Genomic DNA, 10,449 nt, shown 5'->3' with positions numbered 1-10,449 from the left:
GCACCCCACTTCAAGAGGGATGTGGACAACATTGAGAGGGTCCAGAGGAGGGCCACCCACATGATCCGAGGACAGCAGGGCAGACCCTACAATGAGAGGCTACGGGACCTTAAGCTGTTCAGCTTTCGCAAGAAAAGGCTGAGGGGGGACCTGGTGGCCATCTATAAACTCACCAGGGGGGACCAGGAGGGTTTGGGAGAGATACTGTTCCCCCTAGCGTCTCCTGGGGTAACAAGAAATAACTGCCACAAATTGTTAGAGAGTAGATTTAGACTAGACATCTGAAGGCACTACTTCACAGTCAGGGAGGCTAGGATCTGGAACCAACTTCCAAGGGAAGTGGTGATGGATCCTACCCTGGGGGTCTTTAAGAGGAGGCTTGATGTCTACCTGGCTGGGATCATTTGAGCCCAGTTTTCTCTCCTGCCCAGGCAGGGGGTTGGACTTGATGATCTACAAGGTCCCTTCTGACCCTACTTCTATGAATCTATGACTCCCTGCCATGGGCAGAAAAGAATGCTGGAGTCAAACGACCCCAGCTAGGTGATTATCCAGCCTCCTTTTGAAGACCCCCAGGGTAGGAGTGAGCACCACTTCTCTTGGAAGTTGGTTCCAGATCCTAGCCGCCCTGACTGTGATGTAGTGCCTCCTGATGTCTAGCCTGAACCTACTCTCAACTTGTGGCCATTGTTCCTCATTACTCCTGGTAGTGCTCGGGGGAACAGGGACTGCTGGTCCCCCTTGGCCAGTTTGTAGATGGCCACCAGATCCCCTCTCAGCCTTCTCTTGTGGAGGCTGAACAGGTTCACATCCCATAGCCTCGTAGGGCCTGCCCTGCTGCCCCCTGATCATGCGGGTGGCCCTCCTCTGGACCCTCTTGATGCTGTCCACATCTCTCCTGAAGTGTGGCGCCTAGAACTGGATGCAGTACTCCAACTGCGGTCTGACCAGTGTTGCATAGAGGGGGAGGATCACCTCCTTGGACCTGCTCGTGATGCATCTATGGATGCATGACAAGGTGCAGTTAGCCTTCCTGACCGTGTCCCCACATTGGTGGCCCATGTTCATCTTGGAATCAATAGTGACTCCAAGATCCTTTTCTGTCTCTGTGCTGACAAGAATGGAGTTCCCCAGCCTGTAGGTATGGTGCTGGTTCTTCTTCCCCAGGTGCAGTCCCTTACACACGTCAGTATTGAAACCCACCCTATTCTCATCTGCCCCTGCTTATCTGTGTCAAGGTGTTTTTAAGCCTCCCAAGAGGCATTAGGTGTTGGCTACATTTAAGGCTGCAGACTTCAACTGAAATGTGCCAATTCTCCAGCTAGGAGCAAAGCTGGAGGTTCCTTGGCTAAAGGCCACTCTACTCAGGATCAGACCAGTTACTGCATTTCAGGTCAGGAAGGAATTTTACTGTATGATCAGATTGGTTTGGACAGTGGGAGTTTTTGCCTTCCTCTGTAGCAGAGCACAGTGGAGGGAAGAGATTTTGGAGTTGTTGTCAACTCCAAGATGAATATGAGTTGTCAATGTGATGAAGTAATTAGCAGAGCTAACCTCACTTTGTAATTGTGGCAAAGTGGAGGTCCCTGACTAGCCACAGTGCTAGTTTCCCCACCTGCCTTTGGGCATGCCACCCACCTGTCTCATCTGCCATGCCTTGTTGTTAATTAATTAAGTTGTTAATTAAGGCGGGAGGCTGCCCATTCTTGCCCTGATGCCAGGGGGTGCTATCTGCAGCTCTGTTTCTCCTCTACACTGCAGCCCAAGCCTCGCAGATGGCATCGAGATGGCTCAATGCTCCCAGCCTATAGCCGGACCAAGCTTAGCCCTTGTTGTGAGGCCTCAGACACATGCACATTCGTACTGCCCTCCTCTCACACTCCACCCCCCTCTCACAGGGTCTCTTTCATGCCTCGACAACTTAGATCGCCTTGCTCCCTCTTGGAGCTGGCCTCTTAGGCCATAGGCTTTAGCTAGCTCATACCTTGGGTGGCAGATGTACCATCTTTTGGGCCTCTCCCGTGACCCTCACCGGGGTAGTGGCCAGCCAATTACCCAACCAGGTCTAAGCTTGCCTTGGCCCCTACCAGGGGCAACTCTATACATTCAAACATACTGGGCTCACTCTGCACCCTCTGGTTTTCCCCCCCTCACTGGGGCTCCACACCACCCCCTCACTGGGGCTATGGAGTTTCCCTCCCTGGTGGGCTCAGGTGGCCGTAGCCATGCCTGGCCCTAACTACTTCTCCTTGGGATCTTGCACCGCACAGGGCTCAGGTGGCCACAGCCATGCCTGGCCCCAACTCTCAATCCTCAGGGTCTTGCCCCACAGGGCTCAGGTGGCCACAGCTGTGCCTTGCCCCAACTACCTCCAATGAGAAATGACCCACCCAAAGGTGAGGGCTGGGGTTAAGGCGCTCCTGCCCACCTTTCACCGGGGTGGTAACTGGCCTGGCATTTCCTGGGGGCTCCCGCACCACTGAGACCCCCCCCAGGCCATCCACTCCCTGCAGGGTGCAGTTTTAGGTCATTCCCAGGATGAGGAACCTCCTAGCCATCCCTTACAGCTCCTGCCCTTACCTCCAGGATGTTGCATGCAGCCTTGCAGCCAGGCAGTGTTACTGCCTAACCTGTCAGCAGCAAACTGCTCTGTTTATATAGGCAGCCAGAGATCTAAAATGGCCACCACAGTCAAGCACCTGCTGACTGCTTGGCTCAGCTCTTAAAGTGGCAGGCACCAATGGTGCTCTGCCACATACCTTCCCCCTTAAAATAACCAGCAACAATGGCCACAAGCTGATAGAGAGCAGATTTAGGTTGGACATCATAAAGAACTTCTTCATGGTTAGGGTTGCCAGATCTGGAATGTGCTTCCAAGGGAGATGGTACTCTCCCCTGTCTTGGGAGTCTTCAAGAAGAAACTGGACAAGCACCTGGCTGGGGTCACATGACCCCAGCACTTTTTCCTGCCACGGGGAGGGGATTGGACTCGATGATCCATTGAGGTCCCAGCATCTATGAATCTATGTGGCCTTCTCCTGTGATCACTTGAGTATATATTGACAACACTGATATAGAAGCAGTCCATTGGCTGCTGTGGTTCCCTTGCTTTACCTATGGCAGTTTAGGGTGTTAGGTCTGTGTTGTGTCAGCATTAAGGGTAATCTTATGTAGAGTTTGATTATGGTTGTATGAGGTGGTTTGGATAGGGATAATCCTGTCTCAGGCAGGAGGTTGGACTAGGTGACCTCTAGCGGTCCCTTCTAGCTCTACTTCTCTATGACTCTTTCCAGTTGAGTGTACTGCAATGTCACAGCCACTGTAATGTTCCATATCTGATTTCTCTGGCCCAATGAATAACTATGAATAATTATCCACACAAACTGGCACAGTTTCAGAAGCCCTACCACATCCCCTACCCTATAGCACATGACGGCCTGGTGGATAGGGAACTTTCATGGCAAAAGTGGGTTCAAATCCCCTCAGATGGATTCAAAGTCTCCTACATCCTGGGTGAGTGTTCGAAGCCCTACCTTCTAACCTGAACAACTTGGAGAAAGGCTGGCATAGGTCCTTAATTCCAGAACAAGGTTCCAGGCTGTGAACCTAAGTGCAGATTGGGCTGGCTGCAAAGAGGAACTTAATTAAGTTGCCTAACTCCCAGGGATGAGTAGTTTCATAGTTGGTAGGGTCAGAAGGAACCTGACCAGACCATCAAGTCTGACCCCCTGCCCTGGGCAGGAAAGAATGCTGGGGTCAAATGCCCTCAGCAAGGTGATTATCCAGCCTCCTTTTGAAAACCCCCAGGGTAGGAGTGAGCACCACTGCCCTTGGAAGTTGGTTCCAGATCCTAGCCACCCTGACTGTGAAGTAGTGCCTCCTGATATCTAGCCTGAACCTATTCTCAGTCAACTTGTGGCCGTTATTCCTAGTTACTCCTAGTAGTGCTCGGGAGAACTCCCTGCTGGTCCCCACTGGTGAGTTTGTAGTGGACCACAGGATCCCCTCTCAGCCTTCTCTTGTGGAGGCTGAACAGGTTCAGGTCCTGTAGCCTCTCTTCATAGGGCCTGCCCTGCTGCCCCCTGACCATGCAAGTGGCCCTCCTCTGGACCCTCTCAATGCTGGCCACATCCCTCCTGAAGTGTGGCACCCAGAACTGGATGCAGTAGGATTTAAGTGTCTCCTATTGGCCACTGGGGGAAGTACTGGTTGTTGTGGATCCCATTCTTTAGGGCCCTTACTTTTCCCCTGTATCATGGGGAATAGCACTAAAGAGGTGCTTCAGCTGGGATGTTGGGAATTCTCCCAGGTGGCTAGGCACCAAAGGGCCGAGTGCTACAATATTTGATTACAGTGCAAAAGCCATTTCTACTTGACAAACGAACTCACTTCCTCTTAGGAATATGCCTGACTGGTCAAAAGAGTCACTTTTCTTCACAGTATTTTCTGTTTCTAAATTTGTAGGGATGTACAAAAGACTTCAAATGTCAAGTTTTACAAATTGCTATGTAGTTTGTGCACATTTCTTCAGCAAATGGAGTCCAGAGGCAAAGGAGTACTGAGGGAAAAAAATCCAGGGAGAGCGGGTGGGCTTTCTGTTCTTCTTTAACTCATCATGATTTTTTTTTTACACTCATATTAGTTTACCTTGCTTTCCAGCACACACTGGGAACTCCATGTTTTCTACTTTGTTCCCAGTGGCAGAATATATCATTGTAAGGCTCTATGTGGAACCTAAATATATTCCCTCTTAAACAACACACTTTGTTTTAAATGCAGCTACAATTGTGATACAATAAACCAATAAGGGCCAAACTTTTTGGCAGATATGCCACAAATTAAGCTCCATGCCCTTCCTGACTGCCAGCCTTATCCCCTTCCCGTGCCCAGTTTGCTATTCTGTGGGTGCATCTACATGTACACTTTAGGCTGGAGCTGACTAGCTCTTCAGTAAAGTGTCACTATCTACATGTGTGCCTGTATTAGGGCTCAGTAAACTAATTAACTTCTCTGTAGGATAGTAGTGTCTGGGGCAAGTACTATCCTACAGTGGAGTAGTTACGTGTGCCAAAACACATGTGTAGATGGTGACCAGGGCTAGCTGAGGCATGAGGATGCTACAGTGCAGGTGCTACCTGCCACCTAGCAGTCTGATGTCATTCATATTACTTAGGAAATTGCCAGTCTTAAGCATTTCCATTTGTATGCACTAATGCCATGTGCCACATGCAGAGGCTGCCCATGCCACTTGTGGTATGCCTGCTGCAGTTTGACCACCCCTGAAATAAATAATAGCAGGCAGGCATCGCATTAATAATAGCTTTAATGACTTGGAAAACTTTCCTTTACCTCAATTATATTAGTACATAGGAATCAATATATCTTATTACATTGATCAAATATTGTTCTTATTTATATGGATGTAAATCTCTTTTACCTGAATTCAGCTAAACTGATGGAAAAAACAAGTTGCCTGTTTATTGGCAATGGTATTAGTTGAAAGGACTTATTGCTTTTTGGAACTATTGTTTAGTTTTTTGTTTTTTTTAAAAAGCAATTTCAATATTGCCAACTAAAAGCATTCAAACTCATGAGCTGTGTTCCAAAAATAGAGATGATGCTGATGATGACAATGATGGTCACAAGAGATATTTTGTATTTGTTTTCTGGTATTTGACACTTTAGCAGCCAGGCTTTCAAGTTTTGCCCCGCAACTTATTTTTTTCAAATGAAAGTTGAAATTTCCACATATGATCCCAGGCACAGAAACTTAATGAAAAACTTCAGCACTGATGTCTCTGATTCCCATTGTTCTATGACTGGGAAATAAACTGTTTTCACTTGAACCAGAATAACTGAAGACTTGAGCCTGCCAGGTGTCAAGCACCCCAATTTTTGTTGACATCAATGGATGTTAAGAATATTCAGCATTTTCCAGTATTGAGGCTTGAGAAATTTCCCTTGGAATCACTTAAAGAATAGTTTAATGAATTTTGGAGTTGCTCAAACACACACTCATAGCACTGTAAAGTACAGTTTGCTCGATTGACATATGGAACAGAGGTTTATATTACATGACAACATATACTGATACTGTTTTATCAAGGTGTAAGTATTAATGGAAGAATGAAAACTGGTAAATGGAAATACTTCCTCTTTCATAATAGCAACATTGATTTGTTATATATTTTTATTCAAGTGGCTAGCTCCACAACAGCTGGAGCAATGGGAACAGTTACACAATTTTTTGTCATGCTTTTTGTATCAGTTAATGTGTTTCCATACAAAATAGGTCAGTATAACTTTAAGAAGCAGTTATCTCCCAATGTTTTACTCTACCCGTAAATAATGCCTGTACAATAGCAACAAACTAATACCTGATTACTTTGGATCTAAAATGTAGTTTTTATAGAAAGCAAGACATTATAAATCTTAAGAGCATTAAAAATGTTGCCATGAGCTTTTATGATTAAATTTCCTTGAAATAATATGATTTGCAATTTCTGTGCTGGAATATTTAAATACAAATAGGAAACATCATGACTACATTATAGTTGTTCTAGAGTGGAAACAAAATGTGACTAGGAGCAAAAGTGAAGAGTATTTAGTCTGCCTTTCATTGCCGGTCTGAGTTCATGATGATACACCCATTATTGTGATGTCTAAGGAACGCCTTGTCCAGACTGAATGAAACAAAGAAGACAAGCCTACCACTAGTAATACAAAGCAAGCAGGATTTTAAAAACTCAAAGACGTTATTAACAATGTAGGCATGTACATTTTTTTAAATATTATTTTAAAACTTACAAGATTCTTTAAAATAGGACAGCTGCTGAAACAAGGCAGAGAGGAATGCCAAATGGAAAGCTATTCCAGGATTCTAGAAAGGATAATGAATACATATTCCTGCTTTGAGCACAGGGCTAGACTAGGCGACCTTTGGAGGTTTCTTCCACACCAATTTTTTCTATGATTATGACATATCTTTATTTGAACATTCATCCTATCTACTCAGTAAATGGTAAATACCATCACAGGAAATGCAGCTAGATAATTATTGTCATGTTATCTATCTTTCTCTCTTCACAGTAGGAAAATCCCACTACACTTTGTTACCACTGAGTAATATTGGAAGGGTGTATGTACAGCATTAGAGTCTGTTTACTGAGAACATTTTGGGACTGATGAGCACCAAGGGCATTATCCATGCTAAGAGCCAATAAATTTTGCAGTAGCACGTATCACTGGGAAATCCCAGCATACTCTTAGGCTTGTGATTACCCTTCCAAATTCTCTAGCACAGGAGCCATGAGCAAATCCAAAAATAAAATCAGAGACTAAGCAAAACTAAATCAAAGATGTTCTGTTTAATTTAATATGTATTCTTCAAAAAGAGCCAATTTTATCTTCTGGGATAAGAAAACACTCTGCTTATCCTTCCTCCCCCCAAATCTGCAGAAAAAAAATCTAGATTGCTCCAGTGATTTCTTAAGATCCATTTTCTGGTCCAGTCTTTTATTTGTATTTCAAAATAAAGATTTGCAGAACTGATCATACATGGTCTGATTAATAGTGTAAGTCCTAGTTTCATGAATACTTCACATAGTCTTCTGAGTCTGAAATACTGGGGAGGAAACACTACAAAGCTGACTGAGCTTTGGAATTTCCCATTCTGAGCTTCCTTCCCATGAGATTTTTCATGCTGCCCACCAGGCCAAGTCTTTGTCCAAGCTGTTGTTTTATGTATATTCTTTTAAGTTTGTAAGCAGTACATTTCCAAATAACTCATTTTTAATGAAGTGTGGCAGAGGCATTTGACTGGAACCAGATAAATCGGGAGATAAATCGATGTTTGTTCTCTGCAAGTTTGTATATAGAAAAGAAAAACACATTGAAAAAATATATAAAGACACCAAATCCTTTCTTCTGAAAACTGCTTTATTATGAATTACATTTTCCAATGGCTGATCTTTGTTTTTGTGTCTTATGCCTAAAAGGGAAGAAAAGAAAAATGTTTTAAGGCCAGCAAAGTGGTTTGTGGGAATGCTGTCGTAACACATTAACAACATCTGTATGTCCTGCCCTCTACAGACTCCTTGAGCTCTGAGGCCACATACCCTTAAACACAAACTTCCAAGCCGTTCTTCAGTGTCGTTTCATGTGCCATACTCTTGTCCCAGCCTATATTACAGCTGACACTCCTTTTGGCTGCATGCTGTTTTCAATTTGTTTTACAACAACTTGCAAGTTAAACAAGCCCATGTTTTAGACATCAAGCTGCTAAGCCAATTACATTTTGCTTGTTAAGAGCAGGTCTTTTTTTTTCCTGTGCAAGAAGTGGTCACTGATATTTAAATAGACTATAATCTGTTATTAGCACCTCAAGGCCTCTACAAGGGAAGAGCTCTATCACATTAGGCCCTTTCTATATACGTCATAAAAAAACAGATGCTACCCCAAAAGACTCCTTTTTACACATGAGGAACAGAGAGGTGACTTTTTCAAGGGCAAGCAGGACATAGAAGTGGAGAACAGAAACTGAACCCAAATCTCTCTTATGCCTCACCTGAGTATGTTACCCACAAGACTATCTTTCATCATTATTCAGCAATAAGTGCCCAAATCAGACAACTTTGACAAACAGTTTGTAGGCAGAATAAAATTCAGGTGAACCGCTGCCAGACCCAAAACAGCTATGATTGGAGGATTAGAGTCAAACCATTTGCTGAGCTCTGTTAAATTGCTTGAGCTGAGACAAAACCAGACTCTTATAACAGCACTATTATTTCAGCTAACAGGAGCTCAGAAGATGGAAACAAAATTATCTCAGACTACAGCATGACTCAAATAGACAATTAACTGCAGTGTACACGAGGTTTAGATTGCTGTGGGCTGGGCTGTTAAATGTGTTGTTCTGCACAAATGTGCCATTCATTTATTATGTTGATAAGAGACACAGCAAAGGCCTCTGTGATGTTTTCAAAACACTTCTCAGATTGAACAGGTGGTGTTTAAGGAGTTGAAATTAAAAGAAAGAACTAGATGAAGCTGGCTGTGATTAAGGACATAGCACACCTCATGCTTTAGTGTGCAAAACAGAAAGCAAGGCAAAAGTAGGCTGACTTTTCAATTGCTGGTCCAATTTATATGAAACTCTAAAGGCATCCGTGACCTAAGACTGATGAGTATTTCTAAGAACTATCACAGAGGTCCTCAAAATTTTTCTAATCACTCAACATCTTGCCCTGGCCTACTCAAATCCTGCACTCTTGTATGTGGGACTAAAGTCCTTGTACAAAGTCACCTTCTGCTTCCTTTCTGTTTCACTGTCACATCTTATCCTCATCTTGACTGTAGAGTCTGCATCCCAGGGTGCCTGTCCTTTTCCACCTTTCATCTGAGAGATGATGGAAACAAAGTAATCTTTATTTTCTTGAAGAAATTATTTTCTCACTCAAACTACATTAAACTTTAGTCTGATTTTGAAACTGGCTGTTAGCATGTGATTTCTTTCAATCAAAGAAGCCAGCATCCAAAGATCTGTAGCTAAACCAGAATGTAGAAGTATATATGTCAATAACAGTGTATTTGGTGGGAAGTTATGTAAGCAAAATAGTGCTGAACCCAGTGAAATCAATAGAGGTGTGCCATCAAGCTGGACTGGTTTTGCATCAGCTAATTAAATATACAATGTAATTGAAAAAAGGATTTTCTCAAGTAAAAGCAAAGCAAGCAATGCACAGAACACACATAACACCAGACTACCTGGCAGTCTTATGTCATTCATATTTCTTAGAAAATTGCTAGTCTTAAGCATTTCCATTTGTATGTACAATGAGCAGTAGTGCAATACAAATATGAAAGATGGAATGTTAATTCTTAGAACATAAAAAATGGGTGTTGCATGGCAGCATAGTTATACCAAGCTATTTGTTCAAAGAAAGGCTGTACACTCTTTGCTGGACACACAGAACTATTCATATGCTGCATGAGTGACAGCAGTCATAGCTAATGGTCTTAACTATGCACAAAGAAGACTGGTCCCATGCCCTTGCTGGTCATTGTTAATGCCAGCTTAGAAGTCATCTGTACAATAAGCCAGATGTACAAGAGCTGAGTGCTACTAGTAGAACTATGTGAAATACTTGAGTAAATTCTCATTCAAAGATAAATATATTTTCCACCTTCTGCCCATATTCTTTGAAAATGCACCGAGAGGCTGATATTGCTTCTACAACTGCCAGTAAAAACCCCATCTCCCATCCTTCCTACCATTCTTTCCATCTACAGATTGGGTAAACATGTAAACAATGAAGTGTCTTTCAGTTGTCAAGCTGTCAAGCTAATGCATTAGAGCTAATCACAAAATAGTTCTAACAAAATTTGGCAGAGAGAAAAAGGACTTGTCTTTACAGAAAAGAAGTGGTAAGTTAAGATAACTATTTCAGG

This window comes from Alligator sinensis, unplaced genomic scaffold (assembly GCF_000455745.1).
Source record: "Alligator sinensis unplaced genomic scaffold, ASM45574v1 scaffold38_1, whole genome shotgun sequence".
Lineage (NCBI taxonomy): Eukaryota > Metazoa > Chordata > Crocodylia > Alligatoridae > Alligator > Alligator sinensis.
This window is presented reverse-complemented; position numbering follows the sequence as displayed.